Source organism: Schistocerca serialis, chromosome 8 (assembly GCF_023864345.2).
Source record: "Schistocerca serialis cubense isolate TAMUIC-IGC-003099 chromosome 8, iqSchSeri2.2, whole genome shotgun sequence".
Taxonomy (NCBI): Eukaryota; Metazoa; Arthropoda; class Insecta; order Orthoptera; family Acrididae; genus Schistocerca; species Schistocerca serialis.
In genome coordinates, this window is record NC_064645.1 from 410,966,936 (window position 1) to 410,986,698 (window position 19,763).

Below are 19,763 nucleotides of genomic sequence, written 5' to 3' on the forward strand. Positions count from 1 at the left end.
AACTTGCTTTAAATGTACATAAATGTAAGATTATGCACTTCACAAAGCACAGAAAAGCAGTGTCCATGAGTACAGTATCAGTGAGTAACAGAATTACCTAAGTGGCAAATTCCTGGGTGTAAAAAATTGTTGGAATGTGAAATGGAATGATGAAATAGTCTCAGTTACAGATAAAACATGTGGCAGACTTTAGCTCATTGGTAGGATGCTGGGAAAATGCAGTCATTTTACAAATGCGATTGCTTACAAAACTCTCATGTGACCTATTCTAGAATATTGCTCAAGTGTTGGGGGCCATACCTAACAGTTACGTACAGGAAAATATTGTTTTGTTTTATGCCCAATTTTGGCAAGCTTCGGTGTTATTTTTTTGCCAAATTTGGTGTTTTTTGTCAAATTTGTTGTTTTTTGCCAATTTTGCTGTTTTTCTCTAGAATCAGTGTTGTTTCCTCTTTCAGTATTATTTTCTTCCAATTCTGTGTTTTTTTTGACATCGCATCATACTTATGTGGGAAATGATCATTCATGTTAAGACTGTACATAAACCTCAGGCTTGAGAAAATAAGGTGTCAGAATGCAATTTCAACATTCAGTAACCAGCAGTTACGAAAATGAGCATACTGCTGTTTTCAGATTTAGAACATTTTTTTTATATCCAAAAATGACAAATTTTGTTAATATTTTGTAAACATAATTGATTTTGTGGTATTTCATAAAAAACACTGATTTAGTTACAGTTTGTTAAAAATTGCCAATTTCCCAAGTTATCGTTTTTGTAAAATTTTCCTGTCCTTACTGATAATACTAATGGAAGATATTGAACGTACACAAATAAGGGCTCCCCAAGTGGTCAAAAGTCTGTTTGACCCTTGGTAGTGCCTCAGAGAAATGCTGAAAAACCAGGATTGAAAGTAAAGTTAATAAATTTTATGACGGAGTTGCTGGCCAATACTGATCTTTAGCAAGAAAAATATCACTTGTCCTCACTACATGTGGGTCCCCCTCATATGAGGGTCTGAGCGACCTTCCCTTCCTTTTTAATGCTCTCCAACCTGTCCCTCTCTCTTTACAAGGAAAGAACTATTAGTTCTGAAAGCAAGGAAACACATCAGTATTACCTTTACATGTGTTTGTCAACAGTACTTCATGTTTCACCACCTCAAGTCATGTAATGGTTGGTTGTTTTGTGGGATTAAAGGGACCAGACAGCTACGGTCATCGCTCCCCAAGTCAAATAATGGTCAGCAGTACTGTCTTATGATTTGTAAGAAAAACCTGAACTGGCGACACACTATCCTTGAAAAGCCTACTTAAAAAGTTTCAAGAATGTCGTAATTTGGTTTTTTTACCTTTCACACCCTTTTTTTGATGATATGTCAACTGTGTGCTCTCAATTTTTGTGCGGTCCTTTTTCCATGTTTTATCTCTTTGTGTTTTTAGTCCAGGTCCATAGCGTAACAGAAATTTCACACTGATAGCTAGAATTTACCAATTTATAAACAAAATGAAACGTTGCAGATACTGTGATGAAAAAAAGATCACAGTTCATGATGTAGCAGCTGTGTTTCATTTGTTACGATCTTCTCTTAATGGTTTTTCATTTTATTTTGGACTTTGCAACATGTCTCCCATGCACTTCAAATATTTGGTTCTTGGATCGCTCTTAAAGTTAACGAGTTCCCCATTATTCATAACTTCCACAATTGGCTGCTACTTGTATCCCATATTAAAAAGTTCAGAAGTCACTGCTTTAAAACCATATGAAATGGGATACCCTTATATACTCATCTCACTATTGCACTGCCACACACAGAACATGCAATGTTTCTTCTCAGAATCTTTTCATGTGCTGCAACTGTCACAAACAGTAGGGTACTTTAGTTGGCTATAGTCCAAGTTTCAGTAGTGTCTGGAAGAGCAGGTAGATAAATACATATTACTTTCTCTTTTAAAAATTGTTGATATGAATGAAAATATTTTGCTGGTCCTTGAGTCAAGTATGGAAGTCTCTTGTGTGTCCAATTTTTCTTGTTGTCTCTGGAAGTAAAGTATCTGCTCTGATTAAATATTCTCCTATTTCTCCAGGTTGCACATCATACTAATAATCCTTACTTTTACAAGGAATCTTTCTCAGAATGTGTGCTGTAATTGAAATTCTTCATACAATAAAGCTGTATTAGACGAACAATTCTTTCTGGAAAATTGCTAGGTGCAAGAAACACCATTATGTAACATACCTGACCTCTCCAGGTTAACAGTGTAGCAAAATTTGTAGGTAATGGAATATGACAAATTAAGAGAGTAGTACATGGAGATAGAAGGTTGGTTTGGTTGAGAGGTTCCCTTGGATGGTTTGGTTGATACTGTGTCACCTGCGAAATGTACAAATTCTGGTTAAGGCCTACCACAACAATTTTAATCTGCTGAGGAGGTTCATTAAATACTGTTAAAAACTGAAAGTGTCATCCATTTTCATATACAGGGTGATTCAAAAAGAATACCACAACTTTAAAAATGTGTATTTAATGAAAGAAACATAATATAACCTTCTGTTATACATCATTACAAAGAGTATTTAAAAAGGTTTTTTTTCACTCAAAAACAAGTTCAGAGATGTTCAATATGGCCCCCTCCAGACGCTCGAGCAATATCAACCCGATACTCCAACTCATTCCACACTCTCTGTAGCATATCAGGCGTAACAGTTTGGATAGCTGCTGTTATTTCTCGTTTCAAATCATCAATGGTGGTTGGGAGAGGTGGCCGAAACACCATATCCTTAACATACCCCCATAAGAAAAAATCGCAGGGGGTAAGATCAGGGCTTCTTGGAGGCCAGTGATGAAGTGCTCTGTCACGGGCTGCCTGCCTTGAACCAATTTCAGACGATAAGGTTTCATAACTAACCTTTTTCGTAGGACTCTCCATACAGTTGATTGTGGAATTTGCAGCTCTCTGCTAACTCTGCAAGTCGATTTTCCTGGGCTGCGAACAAATGCTTGCTGGATGCGTGCTACATTTTCATCACTCGTTCTCGGCCGTCCAGAACTTTTCCCTTTGCACGAACACCCATTCTCTGTAAACTGTTTATACCAACGTTTAATACACCACCTATCAGGAGGTTTAACACCATACTTTGTTCGAAATGCACGCTGAACAACTGTCGTCGATTCACGTCTGCTGTATTCAATAACACAAAAAGCTTTCTGTTGAGCGGTCGCCATCTTAGCATCAACTGACGCTGACGCCTAGTCAACAGCGCCTCAAGCGAACAAATGTACAACTAAATGAAACTTTATAGCTCCCTTAATTCGCCGACAGATAGTGCTTAGCCCTGCCTTTTGTCGTTGCAGAGTTTTAAATTCCTAAAGTTGTGTTATTCTTTTTGAATCACCCTGTATACTGGGGTAGTAAGAGAACTGAGACACTGTTACGTTGAGGACAATATTGCATCACATGCATAGAAAGTATATTATTTTCAGTTTAATTTAGTTATATATGAGTGTGATAAAAAAGTAACAGGATTTTTTTTAAGAATCTGTATTTATTCATCAACATCATATTTGTCCTCTTCAAAGTAATTCCTCTCAGATACAATACACTTGTGCCAGCTCTTTTTCCAATCTTGCAAGCACTTCTGGAACTCACTTTTCATTATGGTGTTCATCTCCTTCAGCTTCTTCAGCCTCAGGAACAGGAAGAAGCTGTAAGTGGCCACATATGGTGAATATGGTGGCCGAGGCAACATAACTGTTTTGTTTTTCACCAAAAAATCATGAACAAGCATTGAGGTGTGAGTGGGGAGCATTATTATGATGCAATTTCCAAGAGTTGTTTTGCCACAGTTCTGGTTGTTATCTTCGGACTGCTTCAAGCAAAAGGGTCATAACTTCCAGGTAGTATTCCTTATTGACCATATGACCATAAGGCAGGAACTCATGGTGCACTATCCTATTGTAATCTAAGAACACTGTTGGAACCACCTTCACATGTGATCAAACTTGTCAAATATGTTTGGTCTTAGCTCTTCAGGCCGTTTCCCTTGGTTACAGTGTCGTTACTGCATATCCACATTTTGTCACGTATTGTAACCTTCCGTAGAAGTTCTGGATAGTTGCCGACTTATTTAGCAATTCCTGAGCGACGTCTATGTGGCGATGTTCTTGGTTAAAATTCAGTAATTTCAGAACAAACTATGCTGCTACACATTTCATGCCCAAAACAACCCCCCCCCCCCCCCCAAAAAAAAAGGCTTAGTATGAGTCAAAGGATATGCTGACATCATCAGCAATCTCTCTGGTGGTGATTCAGTGATTTTCCAGAACCATTTTTGTTACTTCTTCCACATTGCTGTCAGTAATTGATATGCTAGGGTGTCCAGGGCGGTCGTCATCTTCACTTTCTCAGCCCTCTTTGAAGCATTTGTATCACTCATAAACTCTTTTCTTAATCATAGTAGATTTGTCTAAAGCCACAGTCAACATTTTGAATGCAGTGCTGCACTTTATTCCTTTTTTCAAGCAAAATTTAACGCAAATTCTTTGATCCATCGTTTTTGAAAGTAAAAATTTTCCAAGCACTCGAAAACATGTATAACCTTTTTGATTGTCAACAATAAATTAAATATTCAAAACAGCTGAAAATGCAAACATACTTCAAAACAGCTGAAAATGCAAACATACATCAGGAACATGTGTACCAAGAAGAAATTAAAAACATTTCTGTTACTTTTTGATCACAACCCATATTTTCTATTACAATTCTACTCCTTTAACCTTGCAGCAGTAGCACCACACTTACTGTTAGTAGTCCACATGGAGATAAACTTAGATTTATAAGTAAAAGTCAACGAAACAATTGGGAACATATAATTATTATGTCTATATTTTAAATTCTCTCCAATTCCACAGAAATTGTAAGTTTCTTTTTCACATCCACAAACAAATATTTTATCATAAACAAGATGACATGCGCACATTGGTTACTGCAGTACTTCAGTTTATACAGTTCAGTCACAGTATTCCATTTCTAAACATTCTGTACACATTACACTTGCAAGCTTTGGAGATAACTACTGCATTGGCAGCAACTGTACCTGGCAGGTCTGTTCTTTCTCTTGTCTCAGTATGCACAGTGTCCTCTGTATTTGTTAGGATGTTCATTGGGTCTTGCTTTCACTTCAATTTGGAAAATTTCACAAATCCTTGAAGGAATATTGGACATTATGTTACTCGTGGTAGCTGATAAGACAACAGATGCAGAAAATCTCTTCATTGAATGCACCTTTCAGGATTATTAGCAGCATGAATCATACCTCTAGTATTCAATAAGGAATAAAATATGACTATAGGCCATTGACGAGCAAATCTTGTGCAGTCATAGACAGCACACAACCTGTCACACATGTCTACACCTCATTTCATCGTGTACACAATTATCATTTCTGCTTTGCCTGTCTCTTCATCAACACTGTCATCATGGTAAAGACTGGATGTAAGTACGACATATTTGCCTTCCTTAGAAATATATGCTATAAGAGAGCAAGCTTTTCTGAAGGCAAACATATTTGAACCCACTGGACATTTACTTGGCTTTATGAAGTCAAGTGGCAATTCCTTTTTGTTTTGTTCTTAATAAAGTTAGCCAAAAATAATATTTCAGTGTTTCAACCAACTGAAAACTGTGATATTCCTGCCACTTCCTCTGATGGAGGTACACAGTCTTTGAACTATCACAGCTGGAATATTACATAATAAGGGCCCTCTGGTTGTGTTCCAACATACACATCCATATCCATAGTATAATACATCCTGGCATTACATAGGGCAAATATTTTTATTCCACATTTGTTTGGCTTGCTGGGTGTATACTGTCGAAACCGACATGCCTCGAAATGCCCATAACTTCTCATTGATTATGAAGTATACTGTTTTGTAATTTTGGATAAACGTGTCAAAAATGTTTCACATTGGAGCTAATTGTCGTATTTCCATCTTTTGTCTCTCGATAACTTGTCATCAAATCACAGGCAACTGAGAAGGAAGCGAAATCTAGATAGTGACATCATGAGCCTGAATATTTCTACCCCAATGCCATCAGTCTTGCATAGATTGTCTGCATTTATATGGTTAATCTCCATCATTCCGGCCAAATACAGAAAACCTATTAGAGCCTGAATTTCAGGTGCAGTCAGTGGATTGCAGTCCCTGTCCCTAGAAACTTTCCGGGGGGCACGAGAAACAGGTTCATGTTTTCTGCTGTTGCGCTGGTAATGTCATAATTAATGCTTCCATATTTCAGCTGGAGTTTTCATTTGTTTTAAAATAGGTTTTACACCAGGGTGGGTTACTATGTTTTGGGATGTGGTTCTAACATTTTTTGGAGGTAAATGTTTATTCCATATTGTAACCTGATCTTTTCTGCCATACACGGGTAACTAAAAAGCACTGGTACCAGCTTGTCAATAGCATCTTCACCATCAGACACCCCTTTTTCTGTATCAGACTTTTCAGATTGCTCTCCTACCTCACCTACACTTTCTTCAAATTCATCATCATAGTCACATTCGTGATCACACTCTGCCAAAACCTCACAAGTAACTTTCAAATTCTTTCACTTCCTCTTTCATATGGATTTATTCGACAAAAAATATATAAATAAGATAATTAACTAACCTGAATCTGACAAAAACATTGTTACTAACAGAAGATAACACTGTAATAGTAAGAAACGTCTTGAGAATTAACTATAATGTGGCTACAATGGCTTACATTTTACTACTTCTCCTAAAGGCAGCAATGGAAATTATATTGAACATCGTTGCTCATGTGGGACTGTGAGTCCACAATTGTTGTCCACTCCACCACCACTGCTCCAGTCAAAATGAAACCAAGTAGTAATGTAGTATTTTTGATTGTAGGAAGTTACTTGGGTCGTGCAGTCTTTAGGTCCAAATAGATTTTTAAAAAAGAAAAAAATACATTCATGTGGACTGTCAGTTCATGTGCAGCTACTACAGGGTTAAGCCAGCTTCTAGACTGCAGCTTAGTGTCAAGGAAATATAGGTTCTCATCTTTAAACTTTGCTCCTGTTTTACTGAGCAAGGTGACACAGTGGACAAGGTACTACACACACACACACACACACACACACACACACACACACACACACACACACATTTGAGGTATCCTGGATTTGAAGCTGCAGCCAGCCAACAACATTTTTCTGTTGTTTCCATAAATCACCTCTGGTGAATGCTAGGATGGCTCTTTTGAATAGATCGTGCTAAATTCCCTTCTTGTTCACATCCAACTGAGTTACTGCTACATATTCAATGCCACAAATGTGGACAGGGGTTAAAATTTGAATTTTTGCTATTTGACAATATTATGAAAAAGGATAGGTGCTACTCACCATATAGTGAAGATGCTGAGCACAGATAGGCACAAAAAAATTACTGTCAAACAAAGCGTTTGTCCAAACAGTCCTTCATCAGAATTAGACAACACACACACACACACACACACACACACACACACACACACACATACGTAACTTGTACACACAACGTTATAGTAGGAACAAACACGATTTATGGAACATAATGCTTTATAGAGCAACAAGTAAGATACGAGTTGTGCATAGCACTGAACACATTGGCTGGACAACAATAATACTGCATAAAGAATAAGCTGAGCCCTCGTTTGCGATCATTTAAATAATGCTGCTTCTTTGGCACTCACCAGAGCACGCCTGGGGTTGACCCAGGTGGCCTCAATAAGCGGGCACGTGAAGTGTATGGACACGCGCTCTCTGAAATAATGCACATCATAAGTGAAGGTACATCACTTCTCCCTTCTAGATGATGAAAAACACTAAGCACAAAAAATGCACAGTACAGGGGAAAAAGCACTGGTAACTTAAAAGCACTGGTACCAAAAAAGTACTGGTACTGTAAAGAAACAGAAAAAAAGAAAAGACTGATTTCACAAGGCACTGAGATTATGAGTTACAGAAAATACCAGTGATGGCACTGATGTCCATTCCATTGCCTGATGTGGCAGATACTGCCGCACGTGGCAGGCGGGCACTGGTGGGTAGAGGCGGAAGTGATGAGGGGGTGGCTTGGTGCGCCATCCTCTCAGTTGTGAGATGCTGTAGGGCAGGACGGGAGATGGCGTCCCCGTAGTGACATTCTCATCAAGGTCAGCAGTTGGCACCAGAGGCGTCTGTGAGAGTGTCGGAGACGATGGCTGTAGAGGACCCAACAATGACGGTGGCTGCTGCAGCATCAGATGCAGTCGGGGCTGCACTAGTGATGGCAGTTGAGGAGTGGGGTCAGAGGCAGGAACCCCAGTAAGTTATGTGCCATGCAGTGACCCCCTCTGCGACACGAATCGGACCATCTGCAACACAGAAACAGGCATCAGCAGCAGTGGGGGTGGGGGGAGGCAGTGGGCTCTGCGGAACATATCCTGCTGTGCATGGCTGCAGCTGGTGGAAGTGATGGGACATCTGTCCGTCAGGAGTGTGAATGATGCACAGATGCTGGCCTCAGCAGCACTCAGTGAAGCAGGAATGCAGCTCAGCCAGTGGCCGAAACCACGAGCCCAAACAGGCGGACCAGTGCTAGAACGGTTGCAAAGCTTGTGACACTAGTGGATGCAACGTCAAGATACAGCAGGTGAAGGAGTGTCCTCGGTTGGCATCCATGTAGCAGCTGTCAGGCTCTTGTCCCACACCAGAGGGAAACGGTATGAACTCAAAATACATTCTAAAGGAGCTTCAGAGGATCTGTCACATATTTAAATGTCCGAACCATGGGTTCAGCCTTACCATTAGATTGAGGATGAAATGGGGGAGCTGTGAGATGGTGAACACCACCAGCCTGACAAAAAGGTGGAAATTGTCGAGAAACAAACTGGGGGCCATTATCGGTAACCATTGTATACAGAAGTCCCTCAATTGCAAAAATCTTAGATAGGGCCGAAATTGTGGACACTATTGGTAACCACAGTATGCGGAAATCCCTCAATTGCAAAAATCTTAGATAAGGTTGAAATTTTGGTCACTGTGGATGTGGACTTACAGTGCACCACATAGGGAAGCTTGGAATATATGTCCACAACAATGAGCCAGTATTGATTTAGGAAGGGCCCGGCAAAATCGATATGTAGATGCTCCCACGGGCGCTGCAGCATCGACTTGGGGCAAAAAGACACCTGCAGGGCCAGCAGGGCCATCTGTTGCTGAGTACAGTGAGTGCAAGTGGCAATAAGAGGCATAATGTCCCCATCTATGCTTAGCCAATACATGTGCTGGTGGGCCAAAGCTTTCGTGCGAGAGATCCCCCAATGACTGAGATGCAGAAGACACATTACATTACAGTCTAGCGAAGTGGGAATCACAACCATGGGAGCAGCATCCTCTATAGCTAACAAAAGAACCCCATCAAACACACAAAAGCGGTGCTGGAGGAAGAAGTAATTACTCAAAGGATCTGAGACATGGCCCCAGGGGTTTTCCGGCCAATTGTGCTGCACAGAAGAGAGGACCTGACTAAGTACAGGATCTGTGGCGATGGCTGATGCTATAGTGGCACTAGTAATGGCAAACCCTTTGACTGCATGCTGGTCCTCAGTATCTAAATACAAGAAAAGCAACTTGTCCTCATCGAACACTGGATCTGGCCAGATCGGAAGGTGAGATAAGGCATCAGTGTTGACATGTTGTACCGTCGGCCAGTAAGGGATCTGATAAAGACATTAGGAGAGGAAGAGAGTCCATCACTGCAAATGATGCACTGCCTTATCTGGCACAGAAGCCAAAGGGTTAAAAACAGCAACCAGTGGCTTGTGATCCGTTATTAAATGGAACGTAGAACATACAAGAAGATGTGAAATTTCTTGAGGACGAACACACTCGCTAAAGCCTTTTTTTTCAATCTGAGAATACCACTGCTTAGCAGAAGTTAAAATTGTAGAAGTGTAAGCAGTGGGCCGTTCAGACCTGTCCCCACATTTGTGCGCCAACAACACACCAAGACCGTGTGCTGAGAGGCATCTGTAGTCAGCATGAGCAGCTGACCTGGCTGAAAAGTGGCCAGATGTGGGGGCAGATTGAAGCTTACATTTAAGCAAAGCAGATGCTGTCACAAGCAGGGTTCCAGAAGAAAAGCACATTTTTATGCAAAAGCACATGCAGTGGCTGTACAACAGTGGATGTGTCCAGTAAAAACTTATGGTAATACGCAACTTACCTAGAAACTCGTGCAGTTCCTTAATGGAGGTTAGCCCTGACAACGCAGCAATTGCGTCAGTAAGGTGATGCAATGGCTTAACCCCTGTTGGAGACACCTCAAAACCTAGGAACTCTGTTGTCGGCTGAAAAAATTGAGATTCGGCAAGATTCCAATTGAGACCCAGAGACTGAAAACCAGAAAACAACGATTGGAGATTGCTAAGGTGGTCTTCAATGGAAGAACCTAAAACAACGATATTGTTGAGGTAATTGATGCATCAGAGTACAGAGGCCGTCAGCTGCTCTAAAAAATGGTGAAATATTGTGAGCACACTAGCAATGCCAAAAGGCAAGTGTTGATGTTGGTGTAGGCTGAAAGGTGTACTGACAAAGAGTAGGTGCCTAATGGCCTTGTCCAAGGGGAGCTGCAAATACACTTATGAGAAATCAATCTGGAGAAAGTAGTGGTCGCCTGACAGTTTTGAGCGACTCATCAGGGTGGGGCAAAGGGTATGTATCTATCATAGACTGTGCATTAATCGTGACACTGAGGTCGCCACAGAGGCGAAAGAGGTGAAACTTACCCATTGACTTCTTAACAGTAACCAGTGGTGTAGCTCATTCACTGGAATGGAACAAATAGGCCAAATGACATTGAGTAATGTCAAATGGTCTAAATTTGGCCTTCACAGAGTCGTGCAATGTAATGGGCACATGTTGTGCGTGGGGGGGGGGGGGGGGGGGGGGGGGGGGGGGGGGGGGGGGGAAAAAAAAAAAAAAAGGAGGGTGAGCGGACTCTTTCATGGTAATGTGGACCTGAAAACTGGTAGCGCAGCCGAGCCCAGGTGCGTCTAACCCGAACAGGTCTGCCATACAGGAACAGGTTTGCCATGTAGGAATGATTAACAACAAGGAAGGTGAGAGGGAGAACAACAGATTTGTAAGAGACAGGAGCTGAGTGGTGACCTAAGATCGGAATCTGCTGTTTATTACACCTAACCAACTTCTGTGAAACCTGTGAGGGGAGGGGAGCCCAGCCGAAGGCCATGTGCATTTGTGCGTTTACTAAAATCATTGCAGCTCCTGTGGCCACTTGCATTTTTAATGGTTTTTTAAACACACACAAGTCAATAACAATTTGTTCAGGGAAACAGTCACTGTAGAAATACAGTTTATGTCCGTTGGTACTGCTGTGTCCACTTTGTTTGAAGAGGAGCTACGTAGTGATGCAATGTGGCATGTGGTATATTGAGCACGTCAGTAAGTCCTCGGCGAAAGACAATCCCCTTGGTGGTCACCAGAAGTCGCTGAGGCAATTAAAGAGCATGGGTGAGCTCTACAGCGACATAAGTGGCACCCTTCCCTAGAGCACCTAATAGTCTTTAAGCGGCTCTGTGCCCGCGTTTGCCATCTTATAAAATGACGGAAACAGGGGTGTTGGGGGAGGTAAGTGTCGACCATTGGGTGCCATATGTTACCTTCCCAAGTCTGGATGAAGGTGAGACGTCTTTTTGGGTACCAGACCCCAACAGGTGACCCTGGCGTTAGTATCAGTGGCGTGCTCTCTACCGATGCAAACACGTTTGCCGAGCACTTTGCTGAGCACTATGCTCGAGCATCTGCATTGGAGAACTACCCCCCGGCCTTTTGCACCCTCAAACAATGGATGGAAAGGGGAAGTCCTCTCGTTCACTACACGCCACAGTGAACCCTATAACACCCCATTTACTGAGTGGGAGCTTCTCAGTGCCCTTTCACATTGTCCCAACACAGCTCCTGGGCCGGATCACATTCACAGTCAGATGTGATTAAACATCTCTCATCTGACTACAAGCGACATCTCATCATCTTGAACCGGATCTGGTGTGATGGCATCTTTTCATCACATTGGCAGGAGAGCACCATCATTCTGGTGCTAAAACCTGGTAAAAATCTGCTTGCTGTGGATAGCTATCAGCCCATCAGCCTCACCAACGTTCTCTGTAAGCTGCTGGAACGTATGGTGTGTCGGCGGTTGGGTTGGGTTGGGTCCTGTAGTCACGTGGACTACTGGCTCCATGTCAGGGTGGCTTCCGCCAGGGTCACTCTACCACTGTCTTGTGTCCCTCTTAGTGTGCCATCCGAATAGCCTTTTCCAGACGCCATTTCCAGATGGCAACATCTGGTTGCCATCTTTTTTGACTTACTTAAAGCTTACAACACGACATAGCGGCATCATATCCTTTCCACATTGTATGAGTGGGGTCTCCGAGGCCCACTCCCAAATTTTATCCAAAACTTCCTGTCGCTGCATACTTTTCATGTCCAAATTGGTGCGTCCCATAGTTCCCCCCGTATTCAGGAGAATGGTGTTCCGCAGTATTCCGTATTGAGTGTATCTCTATTTTTAGTGGCCATCAATGGCCTAGCAGCAGCTTTAGGACCGTTGATCTCCCCTCCTCTGTATCCAGATGACTTCTGCATTTCATACTGCTCCACTAGTACTGGTGTTGCTGGGCAGCACCTACATGGAGCCATCCACAAGGCACAGTCATGGGCTCTAGCCCACAGATTCTAGTTTTCAGCTACGAAGTCATGTGTCATACATTTCTCTTGGCATCGTACCATTCATCTGGAACCTGAACTTTATCTTAATGACGATCCACTCACTGTAGTGGAGACGTATCGATTCTTAGGACTGGTTTTTGATGCCCGATTGACTTGGCTACCTCACCTTCGTCAGATTAAGCAGGAATGCCGGCAGCACCTCAATGCTCTCCGCTGCCTGAGCAACACCAACTGGGGTGCAGATCGCTCTATGCTGCTGCAGCTCTACAGAGCACTCCCACTTAAGCTGACGAAGGTGAGGTAGCCAAGTAAATTGGGCAAAACCAGTCCTAAGAATCAATATGTCTCCACTACAGTGAGTGGATTGCCATTAAGATAAAGTTCAGGTTCCAGATGAGTGGTAGGATGCCGACAGAAACGCATGAGACACAACTTTGTGGCTGAAAACTAGAAGCTGTGGGCTAGAGCCCATGACTGCATCTTGTGAATGGCTCCCAGTAGGCACTGCTCAGTAACACCAGTACTGGAGGAGGAATACGAAATGCAGAAGTCATCCGCATACAGAGGAGGGAGACCGACAGCCCTACAGCTGCTGCTAGGCCGTTGATGGCCACTAAAAATAAAGGTACACTCAATACAGAACCCTGCGGAATGCTATTCCTCCTGAATACAGGGGGGAATTATGGGAGGCACCAGCTTGGACAAGGAAAGTACGGAGCGACAGGAAGTTTTGGATAGAAATCAGGAGCAGGTACCTGAGGCCCCGCCTTGAGAATGGGAGTCTGGTTTACGGTTCGGCGGTGCACACAGTATTGCGTTTCCTCGACCCAGTGCACCACTGTTGTGTTCACCTAGCGACAGGGGCTTTTAGAACGAGTCCGGCGACCAGTGTCCTGGTGGAGGCCGGAGTCCCTCCATTGTGGATCCGATGTGCACAACTGCTCGTCAGTTATGCTGCACACATTCATAGTTCTCCTGAGCATCTGAATTAACATCTCATTTTCCCACCCACGGCAGTTCATCTCCCGCATTGACGGCCCAGGTCAGGGCTCATGATTGCGGTTCGCTTGCAATCCCTTCTCTCCGAACTGGAGTCCTTCCCTTTACCACGTCTACTTGAGGTCCATTCACATACATCTCCATGGTGTACACCTCGGCTGAAGCTTCGTCTGGACATTTTGCATGGCCCTAAGGACTCCGTTAACCCTGCTGCTCTCCGCTGTCACTTCCTCTCGATTCTTGATGTGTTCCAGGGCTCTGAAGTTGTTTACACCAACGGCTTGATGGCTGATGGTAATGTTGGCTTCATCTATGTCCACAGAGGCCATATTCAACAGCATTCCTTGTCCGCTGGCTGCAGTGTATTCACTGCAGAACTTGTGGCCATATCTCGTGCACTTCAGTATATCTATTCCTGTTCTGGTGAGTCGTTTCTTCTCTGTTGTGACTCCCTGAGCAGCTTACAAGCTATCGACCAGTGCTACCCTCGCCACCCTTTGGTAGCGAACATCCAGGAATCCATCTCTGCCCTGGAATGGTCCAATTGTTCAGTTGTGTTAGTGTGGACCCCAGGACACGTCGGAATCCCAGGCAATGAATTTGCTGACAGGCTGGCCAAACAGGCTAGGCGGAAACGACTCCTGGAGATGGGCATCTCTAAAACTGACTCACGTTCTGTCTTACACCGCAAGGTTTATCGACTTTGGGAGACAGAGAGGCATAACAATTTGCACAACAAACTGCGTGTCATTAAGGAGACTAAGAATGTGTGGAAGTCTTCCCTGCAGGCTTCTTGCAGGGAATCAGTTGTCCTTTGTCGACTCTGCATTGGCCATATGTGGCTCACACATGGTTACCTCTTCAATTGCGAGGACCCACCTCAGTGTCATTGTGGCTCCCAAATGACAGTCTCCACCTCTTGCTGGACTGTCCACTTTTAGCTGCTCTGCGGCAGACTGTTAGCTTTCCCAGCACCCTACCTTCAGTGTTGGGCGACAATGCCTCAACAGCAGCTTTAGTTTTACGTTTTATTCGTGAGGGTGCGTTTCATCATTTGATCTGAGTTTTAGCGCATGTCCATTGTCCCTGTGTGTCCTCCACCCTAGGGCTTTTAGGGTGGAGGTTTTAATGTGTTGCAGAGTGGATGGCTTCTCCTTTTTTATTCTCTTGGTCAGCCAGCCATGGTAATTTGCTTTTTGTTTTTAATCTCCTCTCCCTGCTTCTTGCATCTCTCTGTGGTTTTCTTGTCTTGTTTTGTCCAGTGTAGTGTTTGTTGTCCTTTTGTTGTTCTGCTGGTTCTTCCTTTCTCCTGTTATTGTGCCGTACATCTTCTTTGTTTTCTTCTTTCCCTTGGGCAATTGTTCTACAGGGGACAAGGGACCGATGACCTCGCAATGTGGTCCCTTCCCCGCCCTCCCCTTTAAACCAACCAACATCAGTAAGTGTCAGATTTCGCATTGAAGTACTTTTTCGTGCACTTCCCTATACAGGGCCAGATGAATTATAACATCACACAACATGTGATCAGCATAGGATTCATGATGGGTACTACTGAAAAATTTACAATAACAGCTCAGCCCGTGTAATTCTGCAGCCCGTGATTCATAAGATTGGTTTGGACATTTCTGACAACAGTAGAATTCGACACGCATCACAATGACATGCATTCTGTCACAGAAATATGTTGAGAGAAGGTTGCACAGTTCATCAAATGATAAACTGGCTGATTCTTGCAAAGGTGCAACTTGACCCAACAGCCAATGCATGCACGGCGAAAGCCAGAAAAGAAAGAAAGCTCTACACTGGTTTGAATTGTCCATGCAGAAAACCTGGAAATGTTGACATAACTGTATCTTGTAGAAATCCCAATTTTCAGCTGATTCATCATGTGCCAGAAAGGGCGGTGGCTGCATTGACAGGAGAGTAACCTTTTGTGAACAGGCAGACACCACTTACTTGAGAGTGGTTCCGAGAGCTTGCTGTTGTTCTGTGAAAGCTTGCTCCTGGGTAGTGAGACATTGGAGTAATTCTTCCATCAAGATGTTAGTTGAGTGACTTAGCACTGACACTAACATGTGGAGAAAATGTATCCCTCACTCGTCCCCAAGTGTGTTACAGCAAGAACAAACAAGATGTATGGAACTTGGTACTTTATAGAATAATGTGTGAGATACAGGTCGTGTGTACCACTGAACACGTTGACAGGACAGCAGTGTTACAGCATAAAGAATAGGCCAAGCACCTGTTTGCCATCGCTTAAGTAATACTGTTTCATTGGCGGCACGAGCGAGCATGCCAGGGTGCCGACCCTGGTGGTGTCTGTAAGCGAGCCTGTGCACTGTATGGATGCGTGCTCTCTGAAATCCCGCATGTCATGAGTGAAGTTACATCGATAACTACAATCTCTGGCAGTCTGGCCTTGGCAACCAGAGATTGTAGTCAAATGTGTGTGTGTGTGTGTGTGTGTGTGTGTGTGTGTGTGTGTTTTGTATCATTCTGATGAAGGCCTGTTTGGCTGAAAGCTTTGTTTGATAATCTTTTTGTTATGTCTATCTATGATTCAGCATCTCTGCTATATGGTGAGCAGCAACTGTCCTTTTCATAATATTGTCATTATTCCATCCTGGATTTTTCATTGTTTAATTTTTGCAATTGTTATTCTAAAATATTTCCATGTTGTGGGTTGAACAGTGCTCTGCTATAAACACTCAGATTGTGTTTTAAAATCTGCAATGTAAGTGATATGATTATTATACCTTCTTTTTAACAATTGTTAAAAAGAAATGAGTGTCCAGCTGAGTGGGAAAATCTTGCATTGGTTATTCAATGTCAAGTATAGTTCTTTATTGCATTCATGGTGCTGTAAACAGATTTGATTAATAAAATCAAGGTGATAAGTAATGAAGGAATGGAGTAAAACTGATTTGCACCTATTATTCTTCTTAACAACCTCATGAAAACCATTAGTAGCAGTTAGAATTCAAGCAATCAGTTTAACAATAATAATAATATTAATACTAAGGAAGGCAGTGTTGTGGATAGCATACGGGATTCACATTCAGGAGGATGATGGTTCAAACCCATGTCTAGCCATCCTGATTTAGGTTTCCCATGATTTTCCTAAATCATTTCAGGCAAGTGCCGAGATGGTTCCTTTGAAAGGGCATGTCCAACTTTCTTCCCCGCCCTTCCCTCATCCGATGGGACCGATGACCTCTCTGTTTGGCCTTCTTCCACCCAAATCTGTCAATCAGTATTAAGAACAGTAATAATGCATGTTACATTTTAGACTCTGTGAACTTAACTGTGTTTCTGTTGGAGCCTATGTTATGGAAAGGCATCATTCCAGATGAGCTCACTATACACATTCAATAATGAACTGGAAAATTGTGACACATCAGTTTCGCAAGCTTGGAAGGCTTATTAACTGCAGTAGAAATCTGAACGTACTACCCAAGCAGTGTACAAATATATATTATGGAAATTCTAGGGTGGAAGCAATAAACAAAAATGAAGAAAGGTAACCATTTGCCTGCAGATGAATGATGATTGGCTCATGTTGTTGTTGATGTTGTTGTTGTTGTTGTCTTCAGTCCAAAAACTGGTTTGATGCAACTCTCCACAGTAGTCTGTCATAAACAAGCTTCTTCATCTTTGAATAAGTACTGCGACCTACATCCATTTGAAACTGGTGTTACGAAATTCATATCTCGGTCTCCCTCTACAATGTTTACCTCCCACACTTTCCTCCATTACCAAATTGACAATACCTGTATGCCGCAGGATATGTGTTATCACCAATCACATCTGTTTGTTGAGTTGTGGCATAAAGATATTTGCCCCCAGTTCCATTAAATACCTCCTCATTAGTCACATGATCTACCCATTTAATGTTCAGCATTGTTCTATAGTACCACTTTTTAAAAGCTTCTATTCTCTTCTAGTTTGTACCATTCTTTCCGCATTTCACTTCCTAGCATGGCTACATTTCAGACAAATATCAGAAAAGACTTACAACTCCTCAAATTTATGTTCGACATTAGCAAATATGTCGTTTTCAGAAATACTTTACTTGTTATTGCTGGTCTGCATTTTACACGGAAGTGCCAAAGAAACTTGTATAGGCATGCTTATTCAAATACAAAGATATGTAATTTAGCACTGCGGTCGGGAACGACTATATAAAACAACAAGTGTCTGGCACAGTTGTTAGATCAGATACTGCTGCTACAATGGCAGATTATCAAGATTTAAGTGAGTTTGAATGTGGTGTTATAGTCAGCACACGAGCAGTGGGACACAGCATCTCCGAGAGTGATGAAGTGGGGATTTTCCCATACGACCATTCCACGAGTGTACCGTGAATATTTAGAATCCAGTAAAATATCAAATCTCCAACATCGCTGCAGTCAGGAAAAGATCGTACAACAATGGGAGCAACAATGACTGAGGAGAATCATTCAGCATGACAGAAATGCAACCCTTCCACAGACTGCTGCAGATTTCAATGCTGGGCCATCAACAAGAGTCAGCATGCGAACCATTCAATGAAACATCATCGATAAGGGCTTTCAGAGCCGAAGGCCCAGTTGTGTACCCTTAATCACGGGATGACACAAAGCTTTATGCTTCGCCAGGGCCCATCAATACTAACATTGGACTGTTGATGACTGGAAACATGTTGCCTGGTCAGAAGAGTCTCATTCAAATTATATCGAACTGATGGACATGTGTGGATATGGAAACAACCTCATGCATTCGTGGACTCTGCATGTAAGCATAGGACTGTTCATGCTGATGGAGGCTCTGTAATGGTGTGGGGCATGTGCAGTTGGAGTGATATGCGACCCCTGATACATTTACATATGACACTAACAGGTGACACGTATGTCAGCATCCTATCTGATAACATATATCATTCATGTCCATCGTGCGTTCCAATGGACTTGGGCAATTCCAGCAGGACAATGTGACACCCCACATGTCCAGAATTGCTACAGAGTGATTCCAGGAACACTCTTCTGAGTTTCAACACTTCTGCTGGTCACCAAACTCCCCACATATGAACATTATTGAGCTTATGTGGGATGCCTTGCAACATGCTATTCAGAGGAGATCTCCAGCCCCTTGCACCCTCATGGATTTATGGACATCCCTGCAGGATTCATGGTGTCAATTCCCTCCAGCACTACTTCATACATTAGTTGAGTCCATGCCATATTGTGTTGTGGCACTTCTGCATGCTCGCGCTGGCCCTACACAATATTAGGCAGGTGTACCAGTTTCTTTGGCTCTTCAGTGTACATCCTATCTACTTAGCCATTATCAGTTATTTTGCTGCATAAATAGCAATTCTTATAGCCTCTTTTTGAGACCCAGTCCATTCTGTTCAACTGCTCTTCCACGTCCTTTGCTGTCTCTGGCAGAAATACGATGTCATCAGCATATATTAAAGTGGTTCATACATATTCATAATGTATCAGAAAATTACACAAACTTCCTGATATATATCTCCTATGGAGCAATGCTTGATAAGAAACAATACGACACAGGTAAACAAAAACATGGGTTCATTATGACCACAGTAGAGAGAAAGGAAACCCCTTCTCAGATTCTAACAGGCATGTACCTGGAACACACAGTGAATAAATGTAGTGAGGTGTGAAAGCTATGCCTCTGATAATAAGGTGGAGGTTGAGTGTTTGGCTTAGTTGGCTGACAGTGCTTCTCGGGATATCACTGGAAAGTCGTAGGTTCCACTGTGATGGCTGACAACCGGTCTCTTACTGATGGCCTGCTAAGAGCCAGCACATTAATTGTCCCAGAGCTCTGGTTGAGCAAACTGCTAACATGTTGGCTTGCATCATCCTATATAGCCAGGGTGCAGAGGAATTTGTGCCAATCCAGTTCCACACATTTGACACATTGGAGGAGAGAGGTAACTGGCACAGAGGACCTCTGATGGCACTTGTTCTGTG

At 42.7% G+C, this 19,763-nt stretch overlaps 1 protein-coding gene across 2 annotated transcripts in view; it reads left to right on the forward strand.

Moving 5' to 3' along the window:
• Positions 1–19,763, forward strand: part of LOC126416169 (uncharacterized) — a 288,059-nt gene that overhangs the window by 93,824 nt on the left and 174,472 nt on the right. The gene's annotated exons all lie outside the window — the stretch shown is intronic.